Source organism: Carcharhinus amblyrhynchos, chromosome 14 (assembly GCF_965287045.1).
Source record: "Carcharhinus amblyrhynchos chromosome 14, sCarAmb.v2.hapA, whole genome shotgun sequence".
Taxonomy (NCBI): Eukaryota; Metazoa; Chordata; class Chondrichthyes; order Carcharhiniformes; family Carcharhinidae; genus Carcharhinus; species Carcharhinus amblyrhynchos.
The window spans coordinates 7,662,290-7,687,462 of NC_137337.1; the positions used below are offsets into that span (position 1 = coordinate 7,662,290).

Sequence of the window (25,173 nt, forward strand, 5' to 3'; positions counted from 1 at the left end):
GGACCTTCATAAATAACCATAGCCGGTACAGGAATTGAACCCACACTGATTGGTATCAGTCTGTATCACTAACCAGCCACTCAACCAACCGAGCTAAACTGACCCCTGAATGAGATAGAGAATGAATAGACAGTGAGACAGCTCAATCAACTACTTTATCAAACTCATGAATAGTATGTGGATGATTGAGGACTTAAGGAACTCAACCTGACAGCATATGATTTGTAGAGATGAATATGAAATATGGATCTTTCATTTTCATTCTGTAGACCTGCATTCTATAACACGGCTGTAATTATTTGTACAATTAAATGTTCTTAATTGCATAGTCTGTTTATTATTTCATTTCTTATTTTGATGATTGCCTACAACCATTTTTGGCACGGTGGTATTGTCGCTGGACTAATTATTGAGAGACGGAGGCTCACGTTCTGGGGACCTGGATTTGAATCCCACCACGGCAGATGGTGAAATCTGAACTAATTAAAATCTGGAATTAAAAGTCTAATGATGACCATGAAACCATTGCTGATTGTTGTTAAAAACCCAATAACGGCACTGGGCCAACAATCAAAAAGGCCAGGTGAATTCTCTGGGGACGGGGGTTCGGATCTCAGCACGGCAGCTGGTGACTGAAATCGTGACCATGAAACCATCATTGATTGTGGGAAAAACCCCTCTGATTTGGGGAGAGGAAATCTGCCATCCTTACCTGGTCTGGCCTACTTGTGACTCCAGACTCACAGCAATATGGTTGATTCTCAACTGGACGGCAGTTAGGGATGGGCAATAAATGCCAGTGACGGCATGGCCTATAACTAATTTTTATTTTAATTTCATGAATTATAATTCCTTGTTTTATATCGTCATCACCTCTCAGCACCTCCCACCACACTAATATTTCAACAAGCTAATTATCGATCTCATCTCATACTGGGCCTTTTTCCTGAGACCTCTGTGTTGGATCTGTGACCAATCTGCAATCGACAAGTTGACAAAAAGAAGTAAACGGGGAGACGATGGCCGAGTGGTATTATCATGAGATTATTAATCCAGAAACTCAGCTAATGTTCTGGGGACCCAGGTTCAAATCCGGCCATGGCAGATGGTAGAATTTGAATGCAATAAGTAAGTAAAATTTACTGTGTGGTACAGTGGTTAGCACTGCTGCCTTACAGCGCCAGGGACTTCGGTTCGCTTCCCGGCTTGGGTCATTGTCTGAGTGGCCATCTGCATGTTCTCCCCATGAGTTCCCTTCAATTTCCTCCCAAAGATGTGTAGGCTGGGTGGATTTAGCCAGGCGAAATTGTCCCTTGCTATCCCAAGATGTGTAGGTTAGGTGGATAGGCCATATTGAATTGTCCCAAAATGGGGTGATTATGGGGGTAACAGGTATAGAGAAGGGGGTGGTCCTGGGTAAGATACGCTGTCAGAGAGTTGGTGCACACTCAATGGGCTGAATGGCCTCGTCTGCACTGTAGGGATTCTATGATTCTAAATGGGAAAGGACAGCTGAGGGCACATGATTGAGGAAAAAGTACTTGATGCAGATTGATTGTGGCATGAATAGAGAATAGCAGTGAGATACGATTGTACAGGTCCAGTGTGAAGAATCAGAAGAACACATTGCTATTTCATCATACCTCATTCTCTGTTTTGGAAACTGGGCTCTCTGACAGATCGTAACCATTGGTTATGAGACTCTTTCTTGGCTCCTGTATATTCTCTGTGTTCCTGTATCTCTGGCACTGTGTTCACTGGCGCAGTGAGGCAGCACTGCTAACTCTTGATTACTCTCACCTTGGGGCTACTGCAGCTGGAAAATCCCATCCCCTTGTGTACATTTGGGGCTGGGATAGATTTTGAGATGTAAGAGGGCCAAGGGTTACGGGGAAAGGGCAGGAAAGTGGGCGTGAGGAACGTGTGGATCCCATTGAATGGTGGGGCAGGCTCGAGGGGCCAAATGGCCCAATCTTGTTCCGATTTCATCTGATCTTATTTGTAAGAACACCAGGAAAGTTATTCTGTTCTGGTCAACATTTATCCCTCGGACAACCTCAGGGCTGAGGCCATTTAGCCCCTCGTACTTGCTCCACCAGAGAATTAGATTGTGGCCAATCTATGTGTTTTATACCAATACTTTTGGTTTAAAATAGTCAAATAGCAGGGTGGTTGAGAAAGAGGGTGAGTAGAATTTGGTCAGAAATGAATTCTCTTTAGATCCCATCAAAATTTATCAGCAACATCAGCTAATTCCGCAACTTGTCTTCATCTTGCCAAAAGGTAGACTTTTCATAATGGAACCTTCTGGATGAATTCCAATATTTCACACTTAATGACCAGTTACATTGCAGGGATACTGCATGCTGTCAAATTACCAGAAAATATTATTTTCACCAAATGCGGCTAATTCGAAATGTCGGATTTCTTTATCCCATCAGTTGGCTGACTCACCAATAGCGAGGGGGGAGTGAAGAGAGCTTGGAGGATGTCGGGGCACAACTCACTCAGCATGGCAGCCTCAATCAATCATGTGAGATGACAGCTGTTTGGCAGAACAGAAAGGAGAACATGCCCCTGTCTACATCAACGGGATGAAGTAGAAAAGGTCGAGAGCTTCAGGTTTTTAGGTGTCCAGATCACCAACAACCTGTCCCGTGTCCCCCCCATGCTGACACTATAGTTAAGAAAGCCCCACCAACGCCTCTACTTTCTCGGAAGACGAAGGAAATTTGGCATGTCCGCTACGACTCTCACCAACTTTTACAGGTGCATCATAGAAAGCATTCTTTCTGGTTGTATCACAGCTTGGTATGGGCTCCTGCTCTGTCCAAGACCACAAGGAACTACAAAAGATCGTGAATGTAGCCCAATCCATCACACAAACCAGCCTCCCATCCACTGACCCTGTCTACACTTCCCACTGGCTCGGCAAAGCAGCCAGCATAATCAAGGACCCCCCCACGCACCCCGGACATTCTCTCTTCCACCTTCTTCCTTCGGGAAAAAGATGCAAGTCTGAGGTCACGTACCAACGGACTCAGGAACAGCTTCTTCCCTGCTGCTGTCAGACTCTTGAATGGACCTACCTTGCATTAAGTTGATCTTTCTCTACACCCTAGCTATGACTGTAACACTACATTCTGCACCCGCTCCTTTCCTTCTCTATGAACAGTATGCTTTGCCTGTATACACGCAAGAAACAATACTTTTCACTGTATACTAATACATGTGACAATAATAGATCAAATCAAATTAAAAGACGTTCAGCCAAAAAAACAGAGTGCCAACCCTTCGCCAGATCAGGTTGAACTGTACAGTACATAAGAACATAAGAAATAGGAGCAGGAGTAGGCCATCTAGCCCTTCGAGCCTGCCCTGCCATTCAATAAGATCATGGCTGATCTGAAGTGGATCAGTTCCACTTTCCCGCTTTCTCCCCATAACCCTTAATTCCCCTGTCTATCAGAAATCTATCTACCCGTGACTTAAATATATTCAGTGAGGTAGCCTCCACCACTTCAATGGGCAGAGAATTCCAGAGATAGTGCTCCAGCTAGATCACATTTGGAGGCCTGCTTGGTCACTGAGGCACAGGGAAGACATTCAAGGCCCAAAAGCCGTGCCCGCAGAGGGGGTGCAGCACTGTCGGAGGTGCAGCCTTTTGGAAGCTAGTCGGCTTCTCGGACCTCACCCTCTGCTGGAATTCTCCTGTCCCGCTGCAGTGAACGGGGACTTGGCGGAGCACTAAATTCTGGCCACTGTTTGGAATGTTTGAAGAATGAGAGGTGATCCCATTGTCACGTAGGGGATTCTTAAGGGTCTTGACAGGGTAAATGCCGACAGGATGTTTCTTCCTCATGGAAGAGCCTGGCACCAGAGGGCGTAGTCTCGGAATAAAGGGGGGCCAGTTTCAGACTGAGGTGAAGAGGAGTTTCTTCTCTCAGGGGGTTGTGAGGAACTCCTGGCCACCGAGAGCTGTGGGGGGAAGAGTCCTGGGGTGGGATTTTCCATCCCACCCACTGCGGGAATCATAACGAGTGGACAGGTGGACCATGTAAAGGTCTGTTGACCTCAGGTAGGATTTTCCAGTCCGGGGGCGAGCGATGCTGGAAAATTCCACCCATTTTGTATATTTAAGGCTGAGATAGATAGATTTTTGGTCAGTAAGGGTTACGGGGAAAGGGCAGGAAAGTGGATGGGAGGAATGTCCAATCAGCCATGATCCCATTGAATGGCGGACGAGGCTCGAGGAGACAAAAGGCCCAATCCTGTTCCTATTTCTTATGGTCTCATTTCTAAGAACACTGGGAAAATTATTCTTGGTGTTTTGGTCAACATTTATCCCTCGGATAACATCAGGGCTGAGGCCATTCAGCCCCTCACATCTGCTCCACCAGAGAATTAGATTGTGGCCAATCTACACCTTAACTCTACTTACTCACCTTGACTCCATATCCCTCAATCCCCAACATAAATCCATCAAGTTCAGTCTGAAAATTGTGGGAGAACATTCCGGGGTTCTATTAAGCTTTGTTTCAGGAAAGGTGCTTCCTCCGAAATAACTTGGCTCTAACCTGTAGGGAGCGTCTCCTCTTTCCTTCCCCCCATCTGAAGATAAAAGTTATCTTGCAGTGGATCCCATCATTTCCTTTGAACATTTCTCTTCAACAGATACTGAAAATGGGTAAAAGGAGCTGCTTGGTTGTCAGTTTGAGAATCATCCAATTGGGTAATGAGCCTTTCTGCTTTCCGATTGGTGTGCATCACAAGGATGGATGTGTTGGCCGACTGACTAATGGCTGGCAGAAAACACCGGATAAAATGAGCTGGTGACATGACCCCCTCCCCGGTCAAGATTCCCCCTCCTTCAGGTCTGAAGGCTCTCAGTCCAAGCAGGAAACCTACTGATGATTCTATCAGGTTAGGTGGATTGGCCATGCTAAGTTGCCCCATAGTGTCAGGGGGTCTAGCTAGGGTAAATGCATTGGGTTATGGGGCAAGGGCCTGGGTAGGATTGTGGTTGATGCAGACTCGATGGGCCGAATGGCCTCCTTCTGAATTATGGGTTCTATGATTCTATACCCCACCCATTTCATTTCCCAATCTTTGCGTAGTCTCTCCTATGTGCACACAAAAAGAACTGCAGACTTTTGCCTTTTGACATATTCCAGTACTTGACCCCGGATCACTGTCTGGATGCGACCAGCGAGCTTGGTTCGATGTAACACTGGGGCACTGGACTTAGTTACTGATCTATCTTTTTTCTTCATTTGTTCATGGGACAGTGGGTCACTGGCTGACCAGCATTTATTGCCCATCCCTAATTGTCCCTCTAGGATAGTTAACAACCACATTGCTGTGGCTCTGGAGTCACGTGTAGGCCAGACCGGGTGAGGACGGCAGATTTCCTTCCCTAAAGGACATTAGTGAACCAGATGGGTTTTTTCCAACAATTGACAATGGTTTCAAGGTCATCAGTAGATTCTTAATTCCAGATATTTTCTCTTATCTGCCGTGGCGGGATTTGAATCCAGGTCCCCGGAACATTAGCTGAGTTTCTGGATGAATAGTCAAGCAATAATACCATTAGGCCATCGCCTCCACAATCTGGAAACTTGTTGGCATTGAGCCACACCAGTAAATAGTGTGGTGGTTATATTACTGGACCTCAGCTAATTATCCAGCGAGGAACAGTTTTGAATCACCCGCCATGCCAGTGTGAGTATATCCATTTAGTTGCAAAAAATAAATTGGGCCACAAATGTTGATGTCAAGACAACTGTGTGATAGAATGCCAAAATGACTCGTTAATTAGGGAAGGAAATTGCCTGGGTCTTTACATGAAGCAGGGGGTCACAGTCTGAGGACACAGGATAGGCTAATTTCTTCACCCAGAGAGTGGGTGGCGTGAGGGCACAGTGGTTAGCACTGCTGCCTCACAGTGCCAGGGACCCGGGTTCGATTCCCAGTTTGGGTCATCATGTGGAATCTGCACATTCTCCCTGCGTCTGCGTGGGTTTCCTCCGGGTGCTCCGGTTTTCCTCTCACAGTCTGAAAGACGTGCTGGTTAGGTGGATTGGCCGTGCTAAGTTCTCCCTTAGCGTACCCCAACAGGCGCCGGAGTGTGGCGACTAAAGGATTTTCATAGTAACTTCATTGCAGTGTTAATGTAAGCCTACTTACATTAGAAATAATAAAAAAGGTGATCCGCCTGGGAAATTCGCTATCTCTGGAAGCAGCTGAGGCCAAAACATTGAGTGTTTTCAAGAAGAACTTAGGTACAGCACTTGAGATGAAGGGGATCAAAGGCTATGGGAGGGAGAAGGCAGGATTAGGCTATTGAGTTGGATGAAGAGCAATGATCATCATGAATGGCAGAGCAGGCTTGAATGGCCTCTTTCTTTTTATATATTGATGTTTCTATGTGACCTCAGCCTCGCGCCGACATGGTTCACCCTGAAATGTCTTCTGAAAGGACCGGGGATATAAAAGCAAAGTAAAATTTATTTATTTGTCACAAGTAAGGCTTACATTAACAGTGCAATGAAGTTACTGGGAAAACTCTCCTGATCACCACATTCTGGCGCCTGCTCAGGTCAATGCACCCTAACCAGCACGTCTTTCAGACTGTGGGAGCAAAAACCGGAGCACCCACAGGAAACCCACGCAGACACTGGGAGAATGTGCAAACTCCAGACAGACAGTGACCTAAGCCGGGAATCGAAGAGCTAGCCAATTACTCCCAAACCTCCTATTCTCTCCCCGTTGCCCCCTAAAGCTCGCTGTAAAATGGGGTGGCATGGTGGCACAGGTCTCCAGTCTCTCCGAGAATGAAGGGATATGAGGAATGGGAACCTGGTGCTGTCATCCAGGGACAGGCGATAGATGCTCAGCCTTCTCGGCACTGCGTCTGGCTCTCTCTGCCCCACAATCAAGGATAAAACACGCTGGATTTTCTCTGGTAACCATAGTAACAGTGCTGAGTCCATCAGCAAAAATTCATTATTTAACTAAATGGCGCTCTCGGGTAGCTGGGGCTCTGAAATTCTCTCTGTAGTTGAGAGCTCCCGCTGCTAAGCTTTGATATAATGTGACGTGCTCAGCATTCAACGGCAAGGAAAGTACACAGAGATTAAACGGCTCCCCCCACCCCACCACCCCCTCCCCCCACCCGCTACATTTTGACTCCTTAAGTATTCTTCAGGAGGCCTGCTAGAGATGGATCCTCCGAGAATCCAGACGTGATCCCTGTATCTACACCGTGCAGTCGAGGAGATGGAGCCGTCACACATTCGGACAAAGCTGTTCGCTCGACCGGAAACGTCATTTTGCTGACGATTCTCTCTTTTAAACACAGCCCAAAATGTCCGTGGAAGATAGTTATCCAGAACCGAATGTTGGAACGTGCGGAATGGTGAAAGTTCTTTGTGCGTGCACCTGCAGAGCATTCGGGTCGAGGTGCGGAAGTTAGCTGGACGGAGTATGGGATCGTCAGGCAGAGGTGAGGCTATTTGATCCGTCAGGCTCACGCCGGGTCTGGAAGAGCTAGCCAATTACTCCCAAACCTCCTATTCTCTCCCCATTGCCCCCTAAAGCTCGCTGTAAAATGGGCGCGGGTCTCCAGCCTCTCCGGGAACGGAGGGAGAGGAGGAATGGGCGGGGAAGTGGAACTGAAGCCCAGGATCAGCCAAGGTGGGCCTAACACGGGCTTCTAATGTTTGTGCTCTTGTGGACACACGGTGGCGCACCGGTTAGAGTTGCTGCCTCACAGTGCCGGGGACCCGGGTTCGATTCCGGTCTTGAGCGACTCTCTCTGTGGGGGTTGCATGTTCTCTCCGATGTGAGGGTTAATTTGTCCATTTTGGGGAGGCATTGTGAAGTTATTGACCCACTTGCCAGCATAAGGGAGGCATCGCGAATTCGTTCACTTTAGGGAAGGAAATTTGTCTTACCTATCCAACCTGGCCAATGTGAGACTCCAGAACCACTGCAATGTGGTTGACTCTCAACTGCCCACCAAGGGCAACTAGGGATGGGCAATAAATACTGGCCCAGCCAGCGACACCCATGTCCCACAAATGAATTAAAATTCCATGACGTGGTGAGGGGGGTGGAATTGTTTTAACAGTACAGAATTGAGCCTAGCTTGGAAAATCACTAGCTTATTAATAGTGCGTTGATTTACAATGAATGTAAGATGCCTTATTGAAGCAATAACATTCTGTTTGCCCAGAGCATATGGGGCAGTAAATTACTGTGTTAGTAATTAAAGTGGAATTGTCTTTGTGGAGAGAGAGAGGGAATAGGCAAACTATTGTTATTCATCACTCCTTATTTTTCAATTGGTTGTCTCCTCAGTATGTGCTCCGTGTCAAAATAACACTTCTCAAATACCTTGCCCTGTGCCACATCCTGGAACACTGCTGCTTTCTGAGTTAGCAATGGAAATAGTCCCTACAGAATTGGGCAATCTGTGTCACAGGCAATGAAGGCGCTTGCTCTTCCTGGGAGAGCAAACAGGAATGCCCCAAATGGAGAGTAGAGAGCTGCTACCCACCATTCAAAATCAAGAGCACACCAAGGTTTCAGCTGGGTTTAATAAAACCCACTCTCACGTACTTACGCTGGTCGGAATTCCCCAGCAGCTCGTAGCCCGTTGCTGCTCTCAGCGAGGACGGAGAATTTGGCACTCAGCGGGACTGGAGAATCCCTACTGCGGATGGGGGAGCGGGAGAGGTTGGAGAATCTGGCCCATTGAATCCATTGCGCAGAAAGAGGCCACTAGGCCCATCAGTCCATACTGGTGGTTATGGTAAAACCATGAGACACAGGAGCAGAATTAGGCCACTCGGCCCATCGAGTCTGTTCTGCCATTCAATCATGGCTGATATTTTTCCTCATCTCCATTTTCCTGCTTTTTCCCATTAACTCCTGATCCCCTTATCAATCAAGAACCTATCTATCTCTTAGATTCTTAATTCCAGATATTTTTTATTGAATTCAAATTCTACTATCTGCCATGGTGGGCTTTGAACCTGGGTCCCAGAACATTAGCTGAGTTTCTGAAACAGCAGTCTAGTGCTAGGCCAACACTTCCCCAGGCAATGCTCCACATGAGTGTCCTTCCACCTCCACCTTCATCCTACCCAAACACTGCACCTTTCTATCCTTTCTCCCTCCTGCAGGTATAGTGCGATCCACCCAGATCGCGCCTCGTAGTTGCGAGTTCCACATTCTAACCGCTTCCCGGCTAGAGGAACTTCTCCTGTTTCCTTTTGGATTTATCAGTGAAGATCTTGGATGTGAGGAAAGCTTGCTGTCTGACGTAACGGAGAAGCTGGACATTCTCTCTTCCACCTTCTTCCATCGGGAAAAAGATACAAAAATCTGAGGTCACGTATCAACTGACTCAAGAACAGCTTCTTCCCTGTTGCCGTCAGACTTTTGAATGGTCCTACCTCACCCTAAGTTGATCTTTCTCTACACCCTAGCTATGTCTGGAACACTACATTGTGCACTCTCTCCTTTTTTTGTTCTTTGTTCTTTCCTTCGCTATGAACGGTATGCTTTGTCTATATAGCACACAAGAAACAATACTTTTCACTGTATGTTAATACATGTGACAATAATAAATCCAATCAAATCAAATCAAGCCCAAACAGAAGGTCCTCCATACTACCCCCACTGAATCCCTCAACAACAAAAATGATAGGAAAGAATCTGTTTGACTATGGCTGAGTTACAGAGAGAGATTGAGTAGGTTAGGACTTTATTCACTGAAGCATAGAAGAACGAGGGGAGATTTGATAGAGGTGTATAAGATTTTGATGGGTGTGGATAGAGTGAATGCAAACAGGCTTTTTCCACTGAGGCTAGGGGAGGAAAAAAACCAGAGGGCACGGGTTAAAGGTGAAAGGAGAAAAGTTTAAAGGGAATATTAGGGAGGGCATCTTCACACAGAGAGTGTTGGGATGGGTACATGGCTGAGAGGGGTGTGGAGGGATATGGTCCAAGTGCAGGTCACTGGGACCAGGCAAAAAATGGTTCGGCACAAACAAGAAGGGCCAAAAGACCTGTTTCCGAGCTGTAATTTTCTATGGTTTCTATGGCACCTGATACACAGAAATCCCCACCTGCTCTCATTGGAGTTTTATATTTGAAAAAACGCCACTGCCACAATCAATCTCTGAATTGCTTGATGGTGAAAGGGGGCTGAGTTTTCTCTCTCTGCCACAAATGGGGTGGAGTTAACCTTTCGAGACTAATGGCACCACAGAACAATTCACACCATTGTGCTGCCTATTTATTAAGAGATGATGCACAACAATGGATGACCCATTCCTCTCTTCACAAAGACAGTTCCACTTTAATTACTAACACAGTTATTTACTGCCCCATATGCTCTGGACAAACAGAATGTTATTGCTTCAATAAAGCATCTTACATGCATTGTAAATCAACGCACTATTAATAAGCTAGTGATCTTCCAAACTCAATGGCCTGTACAGAGGAAATGGATTAAGTCTCCCTTCGCGCTCAGACCTTGCACAGGAGTGCCGGAGATTTATGATGTCTCATTTGTGCACAGGCCAATGCAGAGAAGTCCCAGTCAAACAAAAGCCTTAATTGCCACACTTTTCTTTGCGAAAGGTGCAGTGAAATTGTTGAAAAGACACCACTGTGACTGCGTGGACCTGGCTGGTTTCAAAGCAATTTATTCATCCTGAGAGGGTTTGAGAGGGAGAGCACTGAGAATAGCTGTGGTGGCTCCACGCTCTAAACTCTGAGCCAGGTGATTCTTAAAACCTCAGCTTGCGTCCAGCTTTGGAGCAATTAGGTGTCAAAACATGACCGAGAGGAACCGACAAGATAACGAGAAGTGACCCCTTTCCAAACTGCTTAAAAATGGGACTGATGTGAGCTTGTGAAAACACCTGCTTTGCTGGGGAGAGAGTGGCACAAGAGACCCTAGTCCTTGGATTACTAACCCAGTGTCACTGGGCTAGTAATCCAGTTGTGGAGATGCTGGCGTTGGACTGGGGTAAACACAGTCAGAAGTCTGACAACACCAGGTTTAAGTCCAACCGATTTATTTGATAGTAAACTCACAAGCTTTTGGGGTTTGTCCCTTCATCAGGTGAATGGAGAGTTTGCCCTTTAGGGAAGGAAATCTGCCGTCCTGACCTGGTCTGGCCTACATGTGACTCCAGAACCACAGCGATGCAAATGACTCTGATCTGCCCTCCAAGGGCAACTCGGGATGGGCAATAAATGCTGGCCAGCCAGCGACACCCATGGCCCATGCACAAATAAATAAAAGAGCGAGGAACTCAGGGACCCACAGCCCTGCTGAGTCAAAGGCCAGGAACGTTCTGGATTTTCACTGGCAATGGCGCATCTTTACTCGCAATAGCCATGTTTTTGCATTGGACAGGCTGTGAGAGTGACATTTCATCAACGTGATAGAACAAGGGCCAAGTAATCTTAGCTAATAACAGAAGCCACCTTTGAACTTAAATGAGTCCAATTGAATGCAAGTCCATTCAGCCCCTTAGTTACTTATCACCTTTGTTCCATATCACAGAAGAGGCCATTTGGCCAATCAAGCCTATGTCCATTCTTTGGAAGAGCTATGAATTACTCATTCCCCTCCTTGCCCTTTCCATCTATTTCTGCAACTTTTTTTTGCCTCAATGATTTATCCAATTCTCTTTTGGAAGTTACCATTGAATCTGTTTCCACCACTTTCTCAGACAGTGCATTTCAGGGGTCAGAACAACTCGTTACGTTAAAAACTCCTCCCTTCATTTACCCGACTGGTCCTTTCACCAATTACCTAAAAGCCATGTCTTCTGATGACTCATTTGTTGGGGGAAACACTTCCTCCTTATTTACTCATGATTTTGAATGCATCAGCTAAATTTCCCTATTCTCCTAATCCCAGCTTCTCCAGTCTTGCCACAGAACTGAAATTGACTTATCATAGAATCATTGAACAGGATCCATACTGTGCACAAGGAGGCTATTCGGCCCATTGACAATCCCACCTAGGCCCCACCCCCCCAACCCCACAAATTTACAGTACGAACTAACTACTGACATTAAGGGGCAATTTAGCAATGGCTAATCCACCTAACCCGTACATCTTTGGACTGTGGGAGGGAACCCACACAGACATAGAAACATAGAAGACAGGAGCAGGAGGAGGCCATTTGGCCCTTCGAGCCTGCTCCCCCATTCATCACCATCATGGCCGATCGTCCAACTCAGCAGAGCTGGGCCGAGAGGTGGAGGATGGAGTTTAATGCGGACAAGTGTGAGGTAATTCACTTTGGCAGGAATAACAGATGTGTAGAGTATAGGGCTAACGGTAGGACTCTGAATAGTGTGGATGAACAGAGGGATCTGGGTGTATGTGTACATAGATCCCTGAAAGTTGGGAATCAAGTAGATAGGGTTGTTAGGAAGGCATACGGTGTCTTGGCGTTTATTGGTAGGGGGATTGAATTTAGGAGCCGCAGCGTCATGTTGCAACTCTACAAAACTCTGGTGTGTCCGCACTTGGAGTATTGTGTGCAGTTCTGGTCCCCACATTACAGGAAGGATGTGGAGGCTTTGGAGAGGGTGCAGAGGAGGTTTACCAGGATGTTGCCTGGTACGGAGGGGAGGTCCTATGAGGAGAGACTGAGGGATTTGAGGTTGTTTTCGTTAGAAAGAAGGCGGCTACGAGGGGACCTTATTGAAACATGTAAGATGATTAGAGGTTTAGATAGGGTGGACAGTGATAGCCTTTTTCCTCGGATGGGGAAAGCTAGCACGCGGGGGCATAGCTTTAAATTAAGGGGGGTAGTTATAGGACGGATGTCAGAGGTAGGTTCTTTACCCAGAGGGTGGTGGGGGAATGGAATGCCCTGCCTGCTGCAGTTGTAAATGCGCCTAGTCTGGGGGCGTTTAAGAGATCCGTGGATAGGTTTAGGGATGGAAAAGGTTTGGTTTAGGTTAGAGGGTCATTGCTTTTTAACTGGTCGGCGCAACATCGTGGGCCGAAGGGCCTGTTCTGCGCTGTAATGTTCTATGTTCTATGTTCTAATAGCCTAATCCTGCTTTCTCCCTAGGGGGAGTGTGCAAACTCCACACAGACAGTGAACCGAGGCTGGAATTGAACCCGGGTTGCTGGTGCTGTGAGGCAGCAGCACTGTGCTACAGTGCCACCCCAGAATCAAAGTGCAGAATTGATCCCATTACCTCTGACATGCTCAAAGTGACGGCTCCACCATTTGAACTGAGTCCCACCTCTGAAACCGTGTGAGTAAATCCCCTCTCCAAAGCCTTAATGCCTTTCCTGCAGTCTGGAGACCAGAAACTCGATCTAATACTCCAGTTGAGGCCAAACCCATGTTTGAAAAAGTTTTGGCATAACTCCTTTGCTTCTCTGTATAAACCAAAGCATTGTTATCTCATAAAAATCTTTCCCAAAACTAATTTCAATCCTAGCAAGTATCAGTCCATAGCCTCTTTGTGGAAGGGAGTTTCACATTTCCATGACAGTTCCTATGAATGAGTACTTCCCGATTCCACCCCTCTGTGACCCTAACTCCCAGGGGGGACGGTGGAAACGCCACTGGACTGGCGATCTAGAAACCCAGACTAATACTCTGGGGTAATGTGTTGAAATCTTGCCACAACAGCTGGTGGAATTAAACGTGATCAATAAAATCTGGAACTAAAAAACTGGCCTCAATAATCATCGATCTGGCGTCCTTGCCCGGTCTGGCCTTCGTGTGACTCCAGACCCACAGCAAGGTGGTTAACTCTTAAATACTCCCAGAAACGGGCCAGCGAAACACTCAGTTCAAGGAAGATGAGGGATGGGCAACAAATGCTGTCCCAGCCAGTGACACACACAACCCTCGACAGAATAAAACTCCTCTGTTTTTCTTCCTCCAGAGGACAGAATTTATCTGCATCTGCTCCATTGAATCCCTTTTAAGATCTCAATTAAATCATCCGCCAACCTTCTAGACCAAAGGGAATCAAACCATAGGCCCACGCAACCTGTCTTCATAACTTAACTCTTTAATCCCCTGTATAATTCTAATGAATCTGCTCGATCCCCTCAAAAGGTCAGAGTGTTTGTCCTCGGATGCCTAATGTCGTACTCCCCCAGGATCTGACCTGAACTCTTTACACCTACAGCATTACCTCATTGCCTTATCATTTCTGGTTAAACACCTGAGGTCATACACAACTGCATTTGAACAATACTTCCAACAGTTTCTCACCTACTGCTTGGCGCCTCACAGCGCCAGGGACCTGGGTTCGATTCCCAACTCGGGTCACTGCCTGTGTGGAGTCTGCACTTTCCCCCCGTGTCTGCCTGGGTTCCCCCTGGGTGCTCCGGTTTCCTCCCACAGCCTGAAAGACGTGCTGGTTAAATGCATTGGCCGTGCTAAATTCTCCCTCGGTGTACCCGAACAGGCGCTGGAGTGTGGCGACCAGGGGAATCTCACAGTAACTCCATTGCAGTGTTAACGTAAGCCTGACTTGCGACTAATAAATAAACTTTAAACTTTATCCTGCAAGTCTGAGTCCTCTACCTGTATTCACTAGCTCTTATCTTCCATGTTAAAGATGGGAGATAAGCCATGTTAAAAGACCATCCCCATTTCTGTACACTCTATCTCTGACCTTTTGTCTGGGTCTTCACTGACGAGCCCATATGGATGATGTCCAGACACACTCCTCATTAGCGACCTCCGCCAAGATAATTGAACGAGATTAAGCACACACGACTTCACTTGAACAAAAAACCCCGCTGGCTCTCCCCGATTAACTCCTGTTTGCTCAGTCTTTCTCTGAGTTTAATGACCATTATTCCAGCGCTCTGAACTCAGGCAGCTCGCGACGTTCAAATTAATCAACTTGAGTGAAAATGTCAATTCATCAAACCAATTTGAAAAGACGGAAATCTCAATAAATTCTGCAGCAAACTTCATCAGCATGAGGTGCTCAGTATTAAAGGAACCACATCTGAATATTAAATGAATATAAATGTAATTACTATTGACTCAGGCCATTTTGATGCAACCCAATCCCTTTCTCAAAAGTAACGACTAAATCAGGAGATAACTCCATCGATTGAGATTTGCTCAAGAACGTGATGCACATTGTCATAGAATCCCTGCAGTGCAGAAGGAGGCCATTCAGCCCATCGACCACAATCCCACCCAGGCCCTATCCGCATAACCCTACACATTTACCCTGCTCGTCTCCCTGACACTAAAGGGCAATTTTAGCGTGGCTAATCAATCTAACCCGCACATCTTTGGACTGTGGGATGAAACTGGAGCACCCGGAGGAAACCCACGCAGACACAGGGAGAATCTGCAGACTCCACGCGGACAGTGACCCGAGGCTGGAATTGAACCCGGGTCCCTGGCGCTGTGAGGCAGCAGCGCGAACCACTGCACCACCGTGCCCTCTACAGTACCCACATGGCTGGGTATTGTGGAGTGATCAATTGCTGGGTCCACATACAGCACAGTTTGCTCCCACGAGGGGCTTCTAAAACTAAAGCACACTCTACGGGCACGATTTTGCCATCCATTCACGTCACCCTCCTGCTGCAGTGAGGTCGGAGAATTTGACTGCCAGCCAAACCTCTGTTCACTGCAGCGTGATGGGAAAATCCCGCCGGAGTGAACAGATTCCGGCATGCATGGAGACAATATGATAGGACAGGTGTATGCATGAACATGCAATCTGGTGGGCATCACACATCTTGCCCTGATGGCGTGGCATGTCGGCACAGTGGTTAGCACTGCTGCCTCACAGCGCCAGGGGGACTCGATATCTGGCCTCGGGTCACTGTCTGGGTGAAGCTTGTACATTCTCCCCATGGGTTTCCTCCGGATGTTCTGGTTCCCTCCCACAGTTCAAAGATGTGCAGGTTAGGCTGATTGGCCGTGCTACATTAACCCTGAGCGTCAAGGGGATAAATATGTGGGGCTACGGGTCCTGGGTGGGATTGTGACTGGTGCCGATTGAAGGGCCGAATGGCCTCTTTCTGCACTGTAGGGTTGTCCAGTCTGAGGGCCTATGTCCAGGAGGCAGTCCTCTTACGTTGGTTAATACCAACAGGCCTCGGGGCTTGAAACTCTAAAAATATTGGGGCAAGGCACAAAGATCAGGAGGTTCCTGGTTCGGTTATGGTGACTGGGACCAGGGCAATACTGGGGGAAGGGTGACAAATCAGTCGCCATGGCGTTCTCATCAGAGCAGTCATCAGAAATATCTCTTATTGAGGTGTGTGAGAAAGATACCCATCAGAGGTCAGCTTCAACTGGTTGCTTAGCATCCGACTCCGCACGCACCCTGTCAAGTTTTTGATAGGAGAGGGGATTAAGGGTTATGGGGAGAGGGCGGGAATGTGGAACTGAGCAGCGACAGATCAGCCATGATCTTATTGAATGGCGGGGCAGGCTCGAAGGGCTGGATGGCCTACTCCTGCTCCTATTTCTTATGTTCTTAAGCCCCACCCTTAGTCACCCTTGGTCGCCCATTTTACCTTCATTCATACATGGCATGCAGCAACACTGGCTTTTGTTCCCCACCCCTGGGTGACTCGCTCGCTGCCCCAGAAGGCAAAACTGTGTTGGTGTTGCAGCTGGAGTCACGTTTAGAACAGCCTCTTCACCACGTGTTCAGCTCAGCAAATGCACTGGTAATTTTGCCTTCTATACTGACACATCATAGAATCCTTACAACGCAGGAGGCCATTCGGCCCATCGAGCCTGCACCGGCCACAATCCCTTGCAAGCCCTATCCCCGTAACCCCACATACTTACGCTGCCAGCCCCCCTGACACCAAAGGGCAATTTAGCATGACCTAATCTGCACATCCTTGGAGTGTGGGAGGAAACCGGAGCACCCGGAGGAAACCCACGCAGGCACGGGGAGAAGGTGCAGACTCCGCACGGACAGTGACCCGAGCCGGGAATCGAACCCGGGTCCCCGGCGCGGTGAGGCAGCGGCGCTAACCACTGTGCCACCGTGTCTGCCCATTGCCGGTAATAAACTGTCTACGATTATCAAATTACATGGGATGTGCACTCAGTTTAGAGAGCGGGAGAACAAATTATTTTTTTTTAAAAAAGAATCAAATGAAGAGGGAGCTGAGGGAGGATATCACTGGAATCTGCGGCAGCAGCAGGAGGTTTTAACACAAAACGAAAGGGGATATCAATTAGCCAGTTGCTCTCTTGCTGTGAGCGTGGCTTATCCAGTGAGCTGCTGCGAGCCTCTTCTCCTGGGGAGAAAATGTGATGAATTTAACAAATAAAGACAAAGAGAATTAATAATAGGAGATTATTTTTGAGGGGAATGTGGCATGGGCTGGCATTTAATTTTCCAACGCTATCTAACTGAACACTGCTCGCATCCAAACTGATGCTGATGTAACGGCCGCTACTTAATGAGCGACACACAGTGACCCGATTCAGTCGAGCTTCTTCTATAACACTGTAACACAGGGGAGTGACACGCGGAGACATTCTGCTTTGCAAAGAAATGTACAACGCACAAACTGACCATTCGGCCCAACTTTACCTGATTGAGGTCTACAAGGTTCCAGATGTGGTTTACAATTTTGATTTGGTTTGTTATTGTCACGTGCATCAGTGAAAAGTATTGTTTTTTTTTGTGTGCGCTACGCAGACAAAGCATACTGTTCATAGAGAGAGTGCGGAGTGTAGTGTTACAGTCATAGCTAGGGTTGGGTGAGGGGGGGGACAACCCTTCTGCCCATATTCTATCCCATCGTGCCATGTGGGGCGAGGGTGGTTAACCCGGATTCGTCAAACCTCTGGAATGACGGAGGTTGAGGGGCGACCGGATAGAAGTCTATAAGATCATGAGGGGCATGGAGAGAGTGGATAGTCTAAAGGTTTCTCCCAGGGTGGAAGAGTCAATTACTAGGGGGCACAGGTTGAAGGTGCGAGGGGCAAGGTTTAAAGGAGATGTACGAGGCAGGTTTTTTACACAGGGGGCAGGGTAGGTGTAGGAAAAGGCTTTGTTGAAATGGCGGCGCGGGCTTGTTGGGCCGAAGGGCCTGTTTCCCGTGCTGGGTTGTCCTTTGTTCTTTGGACACTGAGGGTGGCGGGATGCCTGGAACTCGCTGCCAGGGGGAGGTAGCGGAAGCGGACACGATAGTGACTTTTAAGGAGCGTCTGGACAAATACATGAATAGGATGGGAATAGAGGGATACGGCCTCCGGAAGGATAGGGGGTTTGAGTTTAGTTGGGCAGCATGGTCAGTGCAGGATTGGAGGGCCGAAGGGCCTGTTCCTGTGCTGTAATTTTCTTTGCTCTTTGCTCCGTGTTGACACTTAACCCCCACACGAGTATCCTCCCTGTTCGAACCACAGAATCCCTACAGCGCAGAAAGAGGCCCATCGAGTCTTCACCGACCATCTTCCCCAGGCCCATTCGAACCATGTAACTAACCATGTGGCGGATCCTTTCTGTCCTCACGTACCAGCTGTCTCTGGAGAAAAGGCCAATTGTGAGTGCTTTGCTTCCATCAGTGTTTTCTAACCAGGATCACAATGAACCCCAGGTGAGGCCATTTCAAAATGGTACATGCTGACAACCTATGTTCTTTAAGCTTAAGTTTTAAGTTAAGTTTAGTTATTATTAATCACAAGTAGGCTTACATGAACACTGCAATGAAGTTACTGTGAAAATCCCCCAGTCGCCACACACCGGCGCCCGTTTGGGTACACTGAGGGAGAATTTAGCACGGCCAATGCAACTAACCAGCACGTCTTTCAGACTGTGGGATGAAACTGGAGCACCCGGGGAAAACCCACGCAGACACAGGGAGAATGTGCAGACTTCGCACAGAGAATAACCCAAGCCAGGAGTTGAACCCGGGTTCCTGGCGCTGTGAGGCAGCAGTGCTAACCACTGTGCCACCGTGCCAACCTGTGAGAGGACACTAACAACTGAGCCTTGGGTCAGTAACATTGACCTACATAGAATAGACTGACGAAATAGGACCCTACAAAACATGTTCCGTTCAGAGTTATGCTTCCTCGAAACTTGCCTCAGGCCATGGTCAAACACAGCGGATAGGAGCAGAAGGAGACCATTCGGCCTTCGAGCCTATTCCACTGTTCATTATGATCATGGCTGATCAACCAACTAAGTAACCTGTCCTTGCTTTCCCCCCATACCCTTTGATTCCTTAAACCCCAAGTGCTATACTTAACTCCTTCCTGCAATGTTGTGGCTTCAGATACTTTCCGTGTTACAGAATTCCAGTGGCGCGATTTTACGACCTCACTCAAGCAAGACCAGAAATTCCCGCCTGAGATCAACAGACATTGTCTGCCCCTCACCCGCTCTGAATCCATCTTGGGCGAGCTGGCGGAATTCCAGACTCATCACTCTCTGGATGAAGAAAGTTTCCCCTCAACTCAGTCCTCAATGGCCTATCCATGTCCTCAGATTGTGACCTTTAGTTCTGGATTCCCCCACCATCAGGAACATCCTTGCTGCATCTAGCTGTGTTAGAGTTTTACAAGTTTCTATGAGATCCCCTCTCATTCTTCTAAACTCTGAGTGAATATAATCCAAACCGGACTCAATGCCTTCTCGTACATCAGTCCTGCCAACCCAGAACCCTTCACTGCACTCCCTCTTGAGCAAGAACATGCTTCCTCAAATAAGGAATCCAAAACTGCCCAGGATACTCCAGCTGTGGCTTTATCAAGGCACTGCATAACTGCAGCCAGGCTCATTTCCCACATTGTGGAGTTGCTGGTGTTGAACCAGGGTGGGCACGGCAAGAAGTCTCACAAACCAAGTTAAAGTCCCATAGATCTATTTGGAATCACAAGCTTTCAGAGCGCTGTGTGACTCACCTTATAAAGAACAAAGAACAACACAGCACAGGAAACAAACCCTTCAGCCCAACAAGCCTGCGCCGCCATTTTAACATTCAGTGAATGCCTCACCTACCTTCTTCTACCTGTGACTTTTCTCCTCGCCAGATTTGGGGAGGTCTAATTTAGGGACAATTTGTTCCACCAATCAGCCTAAAAGTACGTTTTTGGGGTGTGGGAGGAAACCGGAGCACCCGGGGAAAACCCACGCAAGCACAGGGAGAACATGCAAACTCCCACAGACACCGACCCAAGTCGGAGATCTGACCCAGGTCCCTGTATCTGCATAGCAGACAGTGATAGTCACTGAGCTGTCGTGTTGCCCATCAGTTGGTCCAGTAAGGATGAAGGAGCAACGCTTCGAAAGCTCATGATTCTAAATAAACCTGTTGGACTTTAACCTGGTATTGTAAGACTTATTATTTCCCACATTCCAACAGTGGTGATATATCAAAGGTGTGGCAGAAGTAAAGGTCTGCTGTTTTCCTGTTGTCAGGCAATCTTCCTCTTGTGGCGTTGAGTGTCCATGGGCCACCTGATACTTCCCCATAACTCATCATATAAAGCATACATCCCGCCCAGCCATCTTAATTGGACTGAAATCAAATTGGTTCTTTAATTGCTTCACTCTTAGCTTCCATCCCCTCCCCCCTCCAACTATATTATCCTCCCAAAAAGCTCCCCTACTTAACAAGTTGATTTGGCACTCAGTAGAAAGCATAGCCCCGTCACACTATGTTATCTCAACATTATTACAATTGCGTAACTCTTCCTTCAGGCTTGTATCCGCCTGGCTCGTGCTCTGTATCTGCAAGGCTGAGAAAAAGGTGCCTTCATCTCGCTACTCGAGTCAATCCACATCCAACAACCTGGTCTGAAAATTCTGCTCGCATTTTAAAAATCTGAAAAGATTGCACCACAGAAGTTGAGACAACCCAGGACATTCTACAATAATCAATAAAGTTCTGAATGAAACAATCCACAATGTTCTTTAAAAAAAGGGCAATTTGCCCTGTCTCCCAATGTTAATGGATCCTTTAAAAAAATTCCAGATTTATATATTTGCCAAAATATGACTCAGTTCTTATTTTGGATGCTATCTGTGCATTAACCTTCACTGAAATCTGTCCATTGGCTTTTGAAATGGTGACAACACTTGCAAAAATGTATTTGTGTCATGTTTCTTGTGCAGGATTTGTTGTAGCAATTTGTTTCATTATCAGTGCTGTTTTGTCTGTATCCAGCAGCCCCTATTGTTCCTGCAGCAACATAATTGATCTTAATTGCTGAAATGTTTGTTTTAATCTGGACTAATGCTGGGTTGTTACTTTAGTGTTTTCCTCTGGGGTTTTTCAGAGTGGGGCTTGATTAGGTTTTGCCAGGAAAAGTCATGTGACTGGGCAGGGTTAGGCTCACAGAGAGAAACCCAGTTCAGTTGTTGCTTGGGTGCTGCAGAGAGAGGTAGCTCTTTCTCTTTCTGAAGTCTGGAGACTGGGATCTGCCAGAAACTAAATCTTGTTCTTGGATGTTCTGCATCCAAGGATATATCTTCTCTTGGGACTGCTGAATGGAAGTCAGAATGAAGGTGCCTTTCTGTATCTGTCCAGAGGGGTTAAAAGGCTGAAAATCTAGCATCCTATTGAACATTGCTATTTTTGGTGCTAATTGGTACCTAAAAAGGAAGTATGTTGGACAGCACAGTGGCACAGTGGTTAGCACTGCTGTCTCACAGTGCCAGGGACCCGGGTTCAATTCTGGCCCCGGGTCACCTTCTGTATATAGTTTGTGCTTTCCCTCTATGTCTGTGTGGGTTTTTTCCAGGTGCTCCAGTTTCCTCCCATAGTCCAAAGATGTGCAGGTTAGGTCTGCTAGTGTCGGGGGTTAGCAGGATAGACATTTGGGGTTGCAGGAGTGGAGCATGGGTGGGATTGTGGTTGGTGCAGAGTCGATGGGCCGAATGGCCTCTTCCTGCACTGTAGAGGGGGGGTTCTATGTCTGTGGGGATATTGCTTAAATTGGATCTGTAGAGATGAATAGCTGTTAAGGATTATATTTTGGCATGTTTAAGTTTTTTAATTGGTAAAAGCTGTGCCAAATCTTTTTGTTATAAATCTTAAGTAAAGTTTGTTTTAATAAAAGCTTCCTGGTGAGTCAATCGAACCTGACCTAGAGTGAAACATCTTATGCTCACCCCAATGCCAAAATCAAATAAAGGGATCGAGGTTAACTCCACAATATACCTTCGAGTTTCTGATCTGCGCCCTAACGAGATACATTTTGTTCACATACAGACTAACAAACAGATGTGAAAACAGGCTAGAATCCCTACAGTGCAGATGGAGGCCACTCAGCCAGACTGTCTGCCTCGAGAATAATCCCACCCAGGCTCTATTCCTGCAACCCCACACATCTACCCCGCTAATCACTCTAACCTGCGCATCCCGGGACATGAAGGGGCAATTTAGTATGGCCCAGTCAATCTAACCGGCACGTCTTTGTATCTTTGTCCCCATCCCCTGACCACCAACCCCCCCCAACCCCGTCCATATCTCAGTAATATGGTAATTATTAGAAAACATCTAATGTGAAGTTATCAAACTGAAACGAAAAATACATCTTCACAAAAATACGTATCTACCAAGCTCCCAGCGTTGGGACATCTGGTGGAGAGAGTACAATTTGGATTACTGTCTGCCAAGTTTTGGTTTCTATTATCTTATACTTCCCAATTTATCACGGTACAGCATCTGGTAGCACTGCCATTTCTGCTTTCCCCCCGTTTGTTAAAGAGTTTGAAACCCTGGAAAAATGTCCCAAAACAAGTGTGCGCTTTTCCCAATAACCGTCGCGTTAACTGGACAAAGCTTTTCTTTCTCTGAGTCAAGGCTTGACTATTGCTCTTGTGGAAATTTGGTTTTCCTTGAACAAGAGTTGAGGAGGTGGGGGAGGAAGGAAGGAATGGGGGGGGGGAAGGGGAGGGAAGGAGTGGGGGGTGGGGGAGGGAAGGAATGGGGGGGGGGAAGGGGAGGGAAGGAGTGGAGGGTGGGGGAGGGAAGGAATGGGGGGGTGGGGGAGGGAAGGAATTGGGGGGGGAAGGGGAGGGAAGGAGTGGAGGGTGGGGGAGGGAAGGAATGGGGGGGTGGGGGAGGGAAGGAATTGGGGGGGGAAAGGGGAGGGAAGGAATGGGGGGTGGGGGAGGGAAGGAATTGGGGGGGAAAGGGGAGGGAAGGAATGGGGGGGCGGAGGAGGGGAGGAATGGGGGGGCGGGGGAGGGGAGGAAGGGGTGGGGTAAAGGAAAGGGGCGGCAAGAAGAGGAGCAAGTTTTAACAAACCTCTACAAAAACAGAGAACAGAATCACATGACGGCACAACATCGAGAACAGTAAAGTCACAGACAGAAACCAACAGACGTCACTAGTTTCCCAGGACAGGGAGGAGGTTGGGGAGGGGGGGACAAAAATAAATAAAACAGGAGCAGATTGAGAGGTGGCAGCTCCGGGGTAGTGACCACACAGACACCAAATACAACTCATAAAACAAACTGTTTCCCCAGCGAACACTGCAGGCCAGATGACTGATCCCCAGCAGCTTGCTATGAGACAGAACAATGGCCCCCATCACAGTCCATGCACTGATTATAGAGTCATGAAGAGGGTGGGTTTTGGTTTTAGTTTTTCAATAGCGAGGAGCTACCACTGTCGTATACCAAAGATGACTGCTTTAACATGAATCGGTAATCGTTTGGCAAGTAACAATGCTTCCTGACAATAAAATTCTTTTTATGCCATCTGCATTTCTCTGCATTTTTTTTTAAAAAAAGGCAAATTGGTATTTCACACAAATATATATCTAAAAAAGAAATCGTTTGGAGGGTTGTAGATATAAAGGCTGGACGAGCAGTTGACAGCGAGGAAGAGGGAGAGGCGTGTGGGGGTGGGGGTATGGGGGGAGGGTGGAAACGGGCAGGGGGAGAAGTGGAGAGCAGAGCGATTGTTTGTCGACTGAATTCAGATTTTTAGTCTTTCGTACACAACTTTCTTTGGCAGCACGGGGCGGCAGAGTCATCGACCACCCACCCCGGCCAGGTTTCGATGGCAAGAAAGGATTTTGTTGCCTTTTGAAAAAAGGGGAGAGAGAAAAAAAAAAGTCTCTTTTCTTTTTGCGGGTTTTTTTTTATATAAAAAAAGAAATAAAGAAATCGAGAGAAGGAAAAAAAGAACCAAGTCTTTTCGTTTTGGCTTTTTTTTAAGAAAAAAAGTGCCTCCAAAAATATTATTAATTTTTTCGACGAAATATATATGAATGTATACATATATATATATATTTTACGCAAATATATATATAGGTTTCTTCATTCTCTACTACCAAAATTACATGCGGTACACATGGTGAAGTGTGATAGCGAATAATGTCAGTTATAACGGCCAACGGAAAATCGAACTCAAATTAGCATGCGTCAACTGAGATCAACAACATCCCATGCAACTGTTTTGCTGATGCTGGGGGTTAGAATGAGGGAGTGAATTTCTGTGTAAACGTATGATTTGATGGTGAGGGACTGCTGATATCTGTCTTTTATTTTACCTTACATATTTTTTTCCCCTTCCCCACCTCCCCACCACGACAAAAAAAAATACTCCCCCCCCCACCCCCGGCAACTCCCCAGAAGGAAAAAAAATGAAATAAAGGGATGTAGAAATCTTAGGGTCTCTTTAAAACTTAGGGCCATTCGATCGAACCTGTTTCAAATATATTTACTCAATGTTATCTTTTTCTTAAAAATAAAAAATGCAAACCCAGTAAAATATTTTTTTTTTGCATCTTTTGCTCAGTATCTCTTCAACTGCTCTAATTTTTATATATATATAAATATATATACACATATTTCACGTATATATATATTTAAATATGTAGGTAAGCCTGAAAGTATCGCTCTAGGTTTCAAAATAAAAATCATACACAGAAATTCTTTGATATCTGTTCTCTATTACAATATTCTAGCCCACGGCAAGCCTTAAAACATAGAGAGATAGAGAGAGATAGAGGTAGAGAGAGAGAGAGAGAGAGAAATAGGAACAAAAAAAAAATAGGACCAGCCTAAAATTTGCAATAAATTAGCTCGATATCACTCCGTGATGTGGCAGTGACAAGTCAAAATGCTTCCGTCAGTAAGCTGAACAGAAATGTAACTGCAGAGTAAACGCTAAAAGGGGTGGAGGGAGGG

The 25,173-nt window shown here is 46.8% G+C and overlaps 1 protein-coding gene across 30 annotated transcripts in view; it reads right to left on the reverse strand.

Moving 5' to 3' along the window:
* nrxn3a (neurexin 3a) overlaps window positions 1-25,173 on the reverse strand; it is a 1,599,218-nt gene that overhangs the window by 19,063 nt on the left and 1,554,982 nt on the right. The gene's annotated exons all lie outside the window — the stretch shown is intronic.